At 41.2% G+C, this 13,811-nt stretch overlaps 1 pseudogene; it reads right to left on the bottom strand.

Moving 5' to 3' along the window:
- Window positions 1–258: 258 nt before the first annotated feature.
- Window positions 259–13,811, bottom strand: part of LOC101535019 (non-histone chromosomal protein HMG-17-like) — a 55,698-nt pseudogene continuing 42,145 nt past the window's right edge.

Below are 13,811 nucleotides of genomic sequence, written 5' to 3' on the forward strand. Positions count from 1 at the left end.
GGAAGAAGACATAAAACTGAATTAGATTTTCCATGGCATAGGCTGTGTGCCCTGGTGGCTGTGTTGCCCAAGGCAGGGAATCCCTCCTGCGAGCCAGGAGAAGTTCTCCGGACTACAAGGGGGATAGTATTCAGCACAATAACCCAGCTTCAGACAGCTTCCATTCAAGACCTAAGCCCATATCCCCCAAACAACAATGAAGTGTTCTGTGTATTAGCAAAATAGCTTTAAAAAAAAGCAAAACAAAATTCTGTATTTTTATAGAACTTGATACAGAAATAACATTTCAAATTGTACAGTCACTACAAGTACACAGTTACGAAAAATGCACACACTACACTGGGCATCTCCAGCACCTTCAACTTTCTGTGCCTGGCCTGTTTGGGCACCTCCATTTTCTGCAAGGGAATTCCAGTCCTTGCCAGCATCAGCTTTTCCCTTTTTCCCTTTGGGTATCTTCCCTCCCCTTTTGCAGAAGCCTTTTTAGAGTTGGGTTCTGGCTTTGGAGGAGCTAGTTTAATAGACAGTCTGGTGGATCTGCTCTGTGGTTTGTCCTTCACCTTGGCCTTATCTCCTTCAGCAGTCCCTTCAGCCTTTCTCCTGGGCACGGTGGTGGTGCCAGCGGCAGCGTGCGGGTTTGGGCTGGTCCAGGGGTTGTTCTCACCTCTTCACACTGCTCCAAAGAAGCACTCTGTGAGAGGCATTCTTTCCTACATGTCTTCTGACATCCCTACACTTGTGGGGAAAAGGCAAAAGGTGCTCTCAGCTCGCCTCTGGTGAGCCAGGGATTTTCACCTTTGGCAAATCATTTCACCTAAGTCTTTCATTAAAAAGTGATGAAGAAGACCTGAGATCAACTGTTTCAAACAATTTCCTTGTTTTAATTTCAATGGTCAAATCGGTGTCCATAACTCAAAAGCCAAATTATTGTGGCTTTGTATTTTTCAACGATGGGTTTTTAGTCAGGTGCTATTTGAGAATTTTGGTCCAGATCGATCCATTCTTACATTCTTTTACTTATACAAGAAATATCTATTTATCATAATGTCACAGGCATCAAGATAAACATTAATAATGTAATAATAACAATATATGAATAGGTACTTCCTCTTGATGTGTGCAACCTAGGAAAGAGGAATGGATACTAAATGAAAATAACTCAAGAACTGAACTCAGTTTTCAGATAGTACAAATGATTCATGATGAGAAACTGCATCAAGCCCTAAGATGTTTTTTTCTCCTCTGAGACTTCATAGCTAAATTAAAATCATTAGATGGTATTTCCTGATTTGAACATAGTCAACAGGTATTTCAAGAATTCTCTGGTTGGATCTGTTCGTCAAATACTAAATTAGGTACAAATATTGGAAAAGGTCCAAGTTTGTGTTTCAATTACCTAGCCTAATATTGGTGGTTGGGGTTTAAATTTTCTGACCCGATTTTTGATACAAAAGCAAACACAGGATGAAGTTGTGTGTTAATGAGATCAAGTGTTAGCACAAAGGCATAGCAGAGAGCATTTTAAGCACTGGAGGATTTCTGAAGTAGAAAACATTATGCTTTGGGGGTAAAAATTTTAAATGTTATTAATTTAAAAACCATATACTACAAACAAACAAATAAACCATAATCCCATGTTATTGCCACACAGGAATAAATTGACTAATCCCTTCCATCAGGACTGAGCAATGTATGACAGACTCTTTATGACAAGGTTCATGCCTTACATAATTGAAATCTGATCATTTTTTTTTCTCGACACTCTAACCTACTTACAGATGTCTTTTGTAGCAATAATATTTATATTAGCTGGGCCTACATGATCATTTTCAAATGGGTTTTCTTTTGCTTTGGGAGTTGGCCATGTTGTTTTTTCTGAGAAACTCCCTACTTTAAAGTGAAAGAGTCAAAAAAATTTAAAAAGCAAAATAAAAACATCACAAGGCTTTTTTGGTCATTATATTCATTCTCCCATTAGACTTAGGGACACTGTAGGGCAATATTTATCAACTAGGCTTTCCCAGAGTGAATGACAACAATGACTGCATCTGGCATTTGTTCATGCTAAATGTATGCCCAGTAATATTTGATGAATTTTACATATACGCTTAGATTTATCTAAGTAAAGTAGTTACATAATTCCCATTTTTCAGATGAGGAACTTGAGACAAAGAACAGCTAAATAACTTCTCCTAAGAACTTGACTGGCCAAAGAAACCAGTCTCTCTGACATCAGAAATTGTATTCTTTTCCCCTCTTCCAGTAAACTTTGAAGTAAAACATGCAAAAACGTACAAATCATAAACATCAAGCCCTTCCTTGGGTCCCAACCCATTATTCCCCTACCCATAGGTTATTATTCTCATGATTCCTAACATCAGAGATCATGTTTTTTTCTTTTTTTGGTGTGTCATTGATAGAGTCATGTCATATTTTCTTTTGTGAGTCTAGCTGCTTTCATTTAACATGATGTCATGGTATGGAGAAATAGTGGGTTTTTTTTAAGATTTATTTATTTTTATTGCAAAGTCAGTTATACAGAGAAGAGGAGACACAGACGGGAAGATCTTTTGTCCGATGATTCACTCCCCAAGTGACCACAACAGCCGGTGTTGAGCCGATCCAAAACCAGGAGCCAGGAACTTCCTCCAGGTCTCCAACATGGGTGCAGGGTCCCAAGTCTTTGAGCTGTGCTTGACTGCTTTCCCAGGCCACAAGCAGGGAGCTGGATGGGAAGCAGGGCTGCTGGGATTAGAACTGGTGCCCATATGGGATCGTGGTGCATTCAAGGTGAGGACTTTAGCCACTAGGCCACCGCACTGGGCCCAAGCTGTTTCCTATTGTTGTATTCTAATATATAACTATACCATAATTTATTTATACCTTTTTACTATTGAGAGTAATTTGAGTGGTTTCCAGTTCAAGGTTATTAAAAACAATTCTGTAAAGATTCCTGTATTTTGGTATCTTACGTAACTTTTCTCTTGGGCATATTACATATATTTAAAGTGTAAATACTGAATTATATAGTATGTGCAGGTTAACTTTATTAGAAAGCAATGACCAATTTTTAGTGTTTGTATCAATTAGCATTTTCATTAACAGTGTATGAGGGTTTCAGCTTTTCTATATCCTTTTCAATACTTGCTATTATCTGCCTTTTATTTTTGGCCATTCTTCCAGATGCATGGTAACATCATACAGTTGTTTTGATTTTATTTCTCTGATAACCAAAAATATTGAGTCTTCCTCTGAATGCTTGCTGAAATCTTTTGATCCTTATTTTCAAAAGTTTCAAAATATATATCCTGAAAATGGTCCTCTGTCAGAAATATGCATTACAAGACATCCTCTCTTACCCTATTTATTTGTTTGATCCCTGAAATCATGTCTTGGGAAACAAAAGTACTCATAAACATCACAGTATTTGGCTTCAATCCTGGAAAAAGATGGTATTTTAATGCCATGGTAATACTGAATATCCTAGGAAGCCTTCTTTTTAACTGATAGTTCAACGGTGTTTTGCTCTAGTTTGGCCTAACAAAGGTTGATTATTTACAACTGAACAATTGTACATAACAAATTGCATGTTTATGAACAAGGCTGTGATTTCTTCGGTCATAAAATACAAACAAAGGTAGCAGATGTTGTGACATGCAGGTGAGTCATCTCTTGGGGTGCCAGAATCCCTGGACACAGCCCCAGATCCGTTTCTGAAAGCCTCCTAAGTTGTGCATTCTGGGATCGTGTTCCTGAGTTCTGGCTTTCACCTGGACAGTCCCATGTTGTAGACATTTGAGTACTCAATTGGTAAGTGAAAGATCTGTCTCTTACACACACACACACACACACAGTTTCAAATAAACAATTTACAAAACAATGTGGACGTAATTGCACCTAGAAAATATCTTCCTCAAAAACCATACTATTCCAAACGCTTGACTCAAAGAAAAGAAAAAATGAGAAATTAGAAATATAAGCAACTAAATCATATTTCAAATAGGCTTGATTATCATTTGGGAGGAAGTAGATAGCCAAGGTATCTAGATTGACCTAATGATAACGGCCTCCTTAGACAACAGAACTGACTTGGCTAATTATTGACTCATTTCTGATATTTACCCTGGAAATGGCTTAATTTAATTTTCTGGTTTGTAGGCAATGAAGCTTCTACATTGCTCATATTTGTTTGCTTTCTAATTTGTTTCTACTTTCTCTATTTCTGAAAGTTTTTTTAAGTGGAATTTTCTAAGTTAAAATTACTTGACAACAAAGACACTAACACACAGAAAAATCTATTTCCAAAAATTGATTTGTTATGAGAAGCATATTTTAGATAAAAAAATAACTTTTTGCTAACTGTAGTGTTTTCTCATTCAGTGAACCCCCACATTCTATAAAACTGCATTTTACAGGGAACCCCTCTCCTTATTACAGCAATGCCTATTTTTGGTTTGTCAATAGAATTGTCAAGCCAATGCTATTTCTCATAAGAGATAAACTTTGAAATCTCAGTTCTTGACACAGCAGAAGCTTATACTGCATGTTGGAATGATGTGGTGATATTTCTGTTCCATTGCACCTACCAAAAGTTTACGCTGCTAGAAGCTCTGCTGCTTTCAACTTTTGGTATCTAAACTTAACCAAACACAATGAGAATTTTTTAAAGAAAAAGCAGAAAAGTCAGTGAGTGATTTTAACAGGTCAGGCCCAACAGTGATGTCAACTATTTCCACCCACATTCCATTGGCTTGAACTCAGCCCCATGTCTCCACCTAGAAGCTGGGAAATGAGGGCCCTGTAATAATTGTAGACCAGGGATGCTCTGGCAGGGTACCCTGAACAATTGATACAGAGAGAACACTCTTATTTTTCATTTACACTAGGACAAATATGAATTGTACCTTTAAAATGTAAGGAGTTTTATTCAAAGGGTTCATATTTTCAGTGATATGACTTGCTATATCCTCTGTCTCAACTCTACCATAGTCATTTTGTTTCAGTCATTCTAATATCAGAGGCCCTGTGACAAACATCCTGCATCGACTTAATTACAGATTCCTCTATCTATCTAATCATAGACTCCCACCCATTACCTTCTTCAGGAACAACCCCCGGTCCTGTTCTCCGATTACTGTCATTCCTAGATGGAAACCATCTCCCTTCCAGCTTTCAGGTCCACTTCCTTTCTGGTGTCCCAAACACTGAAAATTCCAAGAGCCAAACCTGCAGCGTGGCCTACAGGAGGAAACAAAATTAGGTGGGTCATCTCATTAACCTTTTGCTAGTATACGAGTTACTTATTTTCAGGAGATCAGAAATTTTATTTAAGCAGCTAATTATTCCTCAGCACGTCAGATCTCCAGTCCACTAACAGTAAATGCTTTTGCCTTTGATAATGTTTTTCAATGGAAGATTCCTCAACTAGCACTATTGGATTGTCTCTAATATTACATTACTTTCACAGAAAGTTCTTGTGGTTAATTGGGATCCTAAGAGCGCCAAACAACTCCAAGTGGTGATTTATGCTTCATTTGTTGTATCTGTCCACCTCTCAGTTCCTGTGTCTCGTTCAAGTAAATTATATATACATTAATGTAATTCATATTGGAATAATAAAATTCCAAGAGCCTTGGAAATTAGAAATCAACAGTCCACACAACCTGGTAATATTCAACCATATGCCTCTGTTTATAAATAAAACTTTTTTGGAATAGAACTGTTTTCACTCATTTACAGACCATCTACAGTCCCTTGCACTTTGTTAACAGTAGTGGCAGAAGAGAGGAGTTGTAACCGAGTCTGTGTGAGCCTCAATGCTTCACACAGTTATTGCTTGGCATGTCACAGAATGAGTGTCAATGCTTGCTCTAACGGACGAAGATAGCTTTGATTGCAGGCAATACCTGAACATGACTTAGAACACATTAAATTTCATAAGCAGGAGTGAGGTAAGAGGCTAAGAAAACTTTTTTTTTTTTGCTGTTGTTAAAAAGAAATAGTGATATATGTGAGAATAATGGTCTACATTGCTTTGCTGGAGCATGGAGTACGAGAGAAGCCTGCAGGGAAGAGGAGTGGAAGAGGCAGGCATGGGGGATGTACACTAAGTGGCCATACATTCCTCATGCAAGGTAGACTGTTTTCCTCTGTTGGTCAACATGTCTAAGAGCATTTCCAATCAACATAATAGACTACATTGAAGAAAAGGGAGAAAGGGACTGAAAGTGTCCATCATTAAAAATAAAAAGTATGTTTCCCATTCATTGTTTTTTGTTTGTTTGTTTGTTTGTTTTATATTAATTGCATTGCATTATGTGACACAGTTTCATAGGCACTGGGATTCCCCCAACCCCTGCCCATACCCTCCCCCCATGGTGGATTCCTCCATCTTGTTGTAGTATTACAGTTCAAATTCAGCCAAGATTCTTTCACTGCAAGCATATACCAAGCATAGAGTCCAGCATCTTATTGTCCAGATAAATTCAACAGCTACTCTGGTCTGAAGGTAGAGCTGGCAGATTATCATCCCGATCCATTAAAAGCCACAACATAACATCAACAACAATTTATAACATTATGGAATTATTTGACATGGTATTGAGTAACCAATATGTTAAAACATTCAACAAGATATTGCAGGATTTTTTAGAACCTTTAAAATGTTTCTCTTCTTCAGAACGCTCAAGAAAAGAAAAGAAGTCTTCCCATTTGAGTACATAACTTTCTTTGGCTTAAAAGTTACATCTATGGTACTGGTATTCACTGAAACACTCTCAGAAATAGTGTTTAAACAACCAGTGGCCAGTTGAAGGGGTAAGTCAGAAAGGAGATCTGAAGAATCTGTTGAGTGGCTGTAAGAGGAGTGATTTATCCAGAAAGAAGATCACCTGCAAAGAGACAGCCATCCAGGGAAATAGCTGATCCTTACTCAGCAATCACCTATCTAGCCAGTCTGTTCCTTAAAAATAAATTGTCATCTTCTCTCATCCTGCAGGAATCCTGGCTGCAGTTGAAAGTTGTCTTGGGATCATGATTTCGCTGCTTTGAGGAATCACCGAAAGTCTGGGGCTTAGACTGCTTGCCTGAGGACCCAGTCCTGTCACTCCCAGGATCCAGAGCAGACACGCAGTTGATCACTTTCAATGCCTTTGATTTGTCACTTGGCATTTTTCCTACAATATTTGTAGCTTCCAGCCTGCCTTCAGCGACTCCTTGGCCTGGTCTTTCCCAGATCACACTGGTTGCCCACACCTTGGATCCCCCCGAGTTGATTTTGCTCTGCTAACCCTACTAACCAGCTTCATTTGCCCCTTTCCTGAGAATACCGATTCCACGGCTAGCACTGGGAGTGGCCTGACTCCCATTTCCCAGCCACTGGCTGCCACTTTCTGCCTGGAATCTCTCCGATCGCAGCAACAACCGACAAAGCCAACACTTTGACAACAAAGGTAAAATCAAACTCTACTTAATGCTGTCCAGGGGATTTCCACACTGTCTTTTACTTCCCTGAGTCTTCCTTTGCACTTGTCCCAAAATAGTTGCCCAGGACCAGAGGGAGGGGAAAGCATGGACTGCACCTGGCCTTCATTTACCTCCAGCCCTTCACCATAGTGAAGGGATGCTCTTCCTGTTTCTGCCTTTGGGGGAGAGAGAGAAAACAGGACTGGGCCTCCTGAGAGTTGGGGTAGGGGATGTAGGAGGTGCCAATTTGCCTAGCATGGACAAGAGACTGCCATGCCACTCATTTCACATGGCTAGAAAGTACTGTCACACCCCAGCTGCTACCCTTGTCCAGCTGGCCTCCGCGTTCCCAGCGGAGCACATAATGTCCCTACAGAAACTGCCAAGGAGGTGCTCAGCCAGGAAATTCCAGTGAAAGTAGGGGCGGCTCAGCAAGAGGGGCATTAGGGGGTAGGTTAGCAGCAGCCTGGCTCTGAACAGCGCCGGCTGGTGTGGCTGGAGGCGGGCTTGAACGCTTTGCCCCATCACTCCACCAGATCGCCCCACAGGGCCGCTGTACTACCCCGGCAGCGGCCACAGGCTGTGATCTCTGCCAGGCCTGACACAGTAAGCCCTCTGGGTGAGCCGGCACCCTGCGTGTCCCTGTCTCCTGGGCTTGTGACTTGATGATCAGACATGAGCGCCTCTCTCCGCCTGGTTAGCTAGGCATCGCTCTGCCTTCAGGAGCACCCTGAAGCTGCGGTAACCTAATCAATGTCAGAGCCACGTCCTGCAGCTGAGACCGGACTGCTGCGGGGAGGAACAATCCGTTTCCCCTAAGTGAGAAAAGATGTGAACGCGCGCAGAATCCTGGCTCTGCATCCCAGAGGCTTATTTGACTGCTGAGGCCCAAGACAGCTCGAGGAACGTTTGAGGCCTCATGTTTCTGTCTGGCTTGGAGGATGCTGAGCTTACAGAAACGAAGCCAACCCGTGGCCTCTGATTTTAGGACGGCAATGAGAGGGGGGCATTCGTTGCCCCCACAAACTTGTGCTTCAGAAGAGCAACACCAATCAGTGTCAGGTGATGCCTCTGGGGGAGTGTGATCCTCTGTTTATTTTATGTTTGTAAAACTTCAGGTAGGAAAAGGAGTTTTAATCTCGCAGAAGGAAATCACAGTTGATAGAAACCACATTCGAGGGCACAGCTCCCCTGTTTCCCCACGTTCTGCTGAGAGGGCTCAGTTACCAGTTGCCTGCCTGAGAGTGTACATCTGAAATGAGTATAACAAAGCCCAAAATGCATCCTCCCATCTAATGGCCTGCCCACGCTGGAACAGGCGTCTTCCTCTTCCGAAGTCTTAGCTAAAAATGTGTCATACTGGAGAAAAGTTGAATCAGATCAAAATCAGATGTTTTCTGATTTTCAAACCCCATGGATTAGTTTTTGCGTTACGTGTGGTTATTTCAAACAGGATAGAAATGGGAATTTCCAAGACTAAAGTTTTCAGAATGCTATGCAAATGAGCAATATTTTAACTGTCTAAACTTCCCAAGATGAAGTATTTAGGTAACTTTTAAGTTGCATTTGGGGGGATTCCAAGTTATTTATTAGCTGACCAAACTAATGATATTTAGGGAGAGTAGGAGAGGCAGAATGAATGAATGAAACAAAAGAAGGGAGATAAATAAAGAAAAGGAAGAAATGAAACAAGGGAGAAATGGGTGGGGAAATGGGTGGGGCAGCTAACAAAGGAATGTCTAGTAACTCTCACAGATGTCCACCTGCCCTGTTCCCCAAGACTCTGCCGTGAAAAACGGAAAGTCAGAGGAGAGAGCTAGGGCACTCGGACGGTGAACAACAGTCTCCCAGAAAGCAGCAAGTCCAATGTTAGCTGTTCTCTTCACCTTCTTTCTGTTGCCTTTACAGTTGAATGGAAGAGGCTTACTGTCCATATACAGCTCTCTCTTCATCTCTGCTGGAAATACATTAATGTCAGAATCCAGAGAACTCCCCCTTTCAACTATGGTCTTCTCTGGAAGCCTGTCACTTTAACCATTCTGCCCTCCTGTGCAGCAGTGCTCAAAGTCACCGAGTCTTCATCTCCCTAGTGCCCTACTCCACCCTCATCCACGGGAAGTGTGTGTAACAAGAGACATCTTCCAGACTTTTTTTATAGTATCCTCTTGTAGATTCCAAATCTTCTTACATGTCTTTTAAAAATGTCCTGTGCTGTAAAGTGAGTGCTGATTTTTTTTCTATACAGTTGTCATTTTTAGCTTCAAGATCCTGTGATCATTTGTTTACAAGATTTGACATTTTATTGAAACTTTTCCCTGAAGCAAGCACTGGATAATTGCAGCAATGTTTATCCCTTGGAAAAAAAAAAAAAGAATATGCCCCTGCTGCTTCCACGCTTCAGCCTGATGTGTTCAGTAGTTGGGTGCACCCTACATGGCCGGCATTGGTGTAATGAACTAGAAAACCGATAAATAATGGAATGGAAGAAAATATCCTATTTATCATGTAATTTTCCCTGTGGAGCCTCTCAAACATCTGGGGGATAAGGAAGTCAACACACTTGTTCACTGCTCACTGAAATCCAGCAGAATCTCACAGTAGAACTGTTTAATCTGGGTGCAAAATGTCTGAGAGTGCTTTGTCCAAATTATTACTTTTAAATGATTCCTGGCTGAACACAAGAGTAGTCATCAAAGATGTAAAAATCCATTTTAATTTACTTTGTGCTTATGTTGTCCTTGTTTTTTAAAAGCGAAAAAAAAAAAAAGAATTCAAATTAGCAATCTTGTTTCAGATCCAGGAAAAATATGATACCACACATGAAGAAGAATAGGTAACTTTGCTAATCTACACAGTTATACTGCATATTATAAATATTGTGAGAAATCATTTTCATAGAATATGAATGGCTAGAAATGAGTGTGTGTGTGTATATGTGACTATACGTGTGTAGGTAGCAGCATGGAAACTATTTGTAAAAGCAGAATAATGATAAGAATCAATAGAAATATCCTGAATTCTTAAGTAGGTATCCCAGAAATTTTAAGTAATCACAGGGCACAAACGGTGGCTGCACTGATTTGCAAACTCACTTGAGTGATGTTTTACAGCGTGACCATTCTACAAGCAGCACATATGGGCAGATCCCACTCCAACAGTCCACAGCATTATAGCTCTTTCCATGGTGAAAGAATTTTTACAAACATTAACTGGCTAATCTTCACAACAATTCTGTAGGAGGCAAATATTATTAATGGTTTCATTTTACCACAGGGAGATCTGAGTCAGGGAGAGATTAAGTGACATGCCAAAGACAGCAACAAGACAAAGTGCTACAAAAAGGATTAGGACATAGAAGACGTGGAATTTCAGTGCTCATTATAAATCACACAAGCAAGATAAAATACACGATAACAGATTTTTTTGACAAATAGGATCTCATGAACCTGAAACATTTAATGTGAGCAATTTTGAAATGGCCAATAACAAATGTCTATTTTAAATAAATCAATTTATCTCAAGTCTCAGCTGAACATATATCTTACAGTGAGAAAATTTAATTCAAAAATCAGAAATTAACATGTGCTGACAGAATCAATTCTCATCATGCTGAATATGGAGGAAGTCCTGGATATTCACAGCCTTTTGGGTGCTGGGTTCTAAGCCTGTGATGCCTGCAGTTCTCAGGGTTAAGGTCTTGTTAAGCCATGTCCAGGTATCATGAATACCATGAATGATCTCTTTACTCTGGGCAATTCGTTGTCCATCATTTATTACAACTCCTAGCCTGTGTCTGCTAATGTAAGCTAAGACAAAAAAGGAAAAATAGAAGGTGAGGGTAGAGAGGATGAGAGGAAGGGAGTCAGAAAGGATTTTTTAAATTTTATTTTTCATGATGTTTACATAGTTGATCCGGGTGGGAAAGGTCAACAATCAGGGGCAAGTGGGCATGACCACTGTTTACATATGTTCTTTTTCCTTTTCTTGTATCATGAGGGAGGGGAGGACACAATGGGAGAGACCACGCCTAGCCTGCCCAGTACCCAGTATCGTCTCAGTATCGTTGTGAAGCACGTTCTGAGGGTTCTGCTCCAGTGATTTGATAGTTCTGAAATGCTGTTGATATTGCTGCTCCAAGGATGAGGAAATCCTCCCAAGGTCAATTGGCTAACATAGTCTACCTCAGAGTCTCCATTTGCCCAGAAGTTTGCTGTAAGGTTTCACTGGGGTAGTTGATCAGTTTGTTCTTCCATTCTTCCTCTGCAAACCAATGGATTCTGTGGCCCAGCCCAACCCTGCCCACCATATGCTCAGCCCTCATGTATACTAGGAGGAGCTGAAGCCCAGTCAGATCAACCCCAGTAACCCTCACTGGACCGGCCCCCAGCGCCGGTTCCTGTGCCTGCCAACATGTTCAGTGGACTAGTCCAGTCTGATCCACATCCCATTTAGCTCTTGTATACAACATTGAACAATGAAGCCCAACTCAACCCAACCAACTCTATCCTCTAGCCCATAAGCCAGGCCCACCCCTAGTCCTGGTTCTCACGCTCACCAGTGGGAGCTACAGCCCATCAGAGAGGTGCCCACAGCCTCCCCAATGGACTCACTCTTTGCTCTGTGTCTTGCACACCCCAGCTGGTTCTGCAGTCTAACTCAACAGGACTCGCCCCGAGTTCCAGTATTTGCCTGTTGATGCTTCAGCAAAGCCCAACCCACCTGCCCTTACTCCAACTCATGATTGTACCAGTGGATACAGTCTGTTAGCTCAGCCTGGCTCTCCCCCATATTAGGGGGAGAGTTCACATGTAGGCCAACAGATGTTATAACCCTGCCCAGTCTGGTCAGACCCCAATCCCAGCTCTCATGCCCACCAGCAGGAGCAATGGCCCAGCAAGGGTGTCCCTACCACTTGCCTAACGGGCTCACACACCTTCCCCCAACTTGTGTGTGCCGGTGGGTGCTGAGGTACAGTATGGTATGGCCTGTTTCACCTCGGCATTTGCCAGTGGAGAAGATTTTCAGATGATAACAACAGTTAAGCAACGTTTTGAATTATGCTATACATCTGCTTCTTTGTAAAAATAGAACCAAAAGGAATGTATATGTTTACAACAAGCAACTGACTCATGAAACAATGGAGACTGAGAAATTCCCTGATCCACAGTCTGCAAGCTGGAGAAACAGGAAAGACAGCAGAACCAGAAGACTTCAAAAAGTTCACGAAAGATGGAATAAAAATATAGTATGCATGTTCCATGAAATTCTGAAAACCAGTTTATTGTTCCAGTTCACAAAGTCCAATCAATAAGGACCACCAATGTACAAGCTACCTCATCCAAATCTGGGTCCAAAGTCAGGATAAGGTTGATGTTGGAGATCAAAACACACAAGCAGAAAAAACAAAGGAACTCTATCTTACTCTTCCTTTGGGTCACTCAAGTTTCAGCTGTTCTAAAAAGAACCACTCACACTGAGGAAGACAGTCTGCTATGCCCAGTCTACCACCTCCTGTGTTGATGTTACCCAGAACCCCTTCACAGACACACCCAGACTAGCATTTTGCCAAAGATCTGGGCACCCATTAGACCAGTCATGTTGAGACACAAAATAACCTCACAGTGCCTCTTTCCTGACCTTCATTCTATTCAGCAGCAGGAATCAAAGATGGAAAAAAAGAGCAAACAGTCAACTTCTGAGATTTAGGAATTTATGTTTCAATTGTAACTAATAATATTGACTCTTTCCAGACACTGTTTTAAGTTCTTCCTAAATATTAACCTGTTAGTTTCCATAACAACTCCATGAGGTATTCTATTACTATAATTTCTCTTTTAGCCATGAAAAAAACCAAAGGCAGAAAGGACTCCAAGGTCTTAAAAATGACACATGATACAGCCATGACTCAAACTCCACAAATTAGGCTCCAGGGCTTGATGCTGTGGCACAGTGGGTGAAACTGTTGCCTACAACACCAGCATCCCATATTGGTCCCAGTAGCTCCTCTTCACACTCAGCTCCCTGCTAATGCATCTGGGAAGTATTTGGGCCCCTGCCATCCACAAGGAAGACCCACATGGAGTTCTTAACCCTGGTTTGGCTTGGCCCAGCCTCAGCCATTATGACTATCTGGGGAGTTAAACAAAGCAAGACATACATCCTACCCTCCTTATTATCTCTCCCGATTTCTGGGACTCTGCCTTTCAAACAAACATTTTTAAAGATTTATTTTACCTTTATCTGAAAGATACAGTTAAAGAGAAAAGGAGAGACAGAGAGAGAGAGATAAAGAGCTTTTTCATCCATTGGTTCATTCCCCATGTGGCTGCTATGGTCAGAGCTGAGCT

This window comes from Ochotona princeps, chromosome 14 (assembly GCF_030435755.1).
Source record: "Ochotona princeps isolate mOchPri1 chromosome 14, mOchPri1.hap1, whole genome shotgun sequence".
In the NCBI taxonomy this organism is placed as follows: domain Eukaryota; kingdom Metazoa; phylum Chordata; class Mammalia; order Lagomorpha; family Ochotonidae; genus Ochotona; species Ochotona princeps.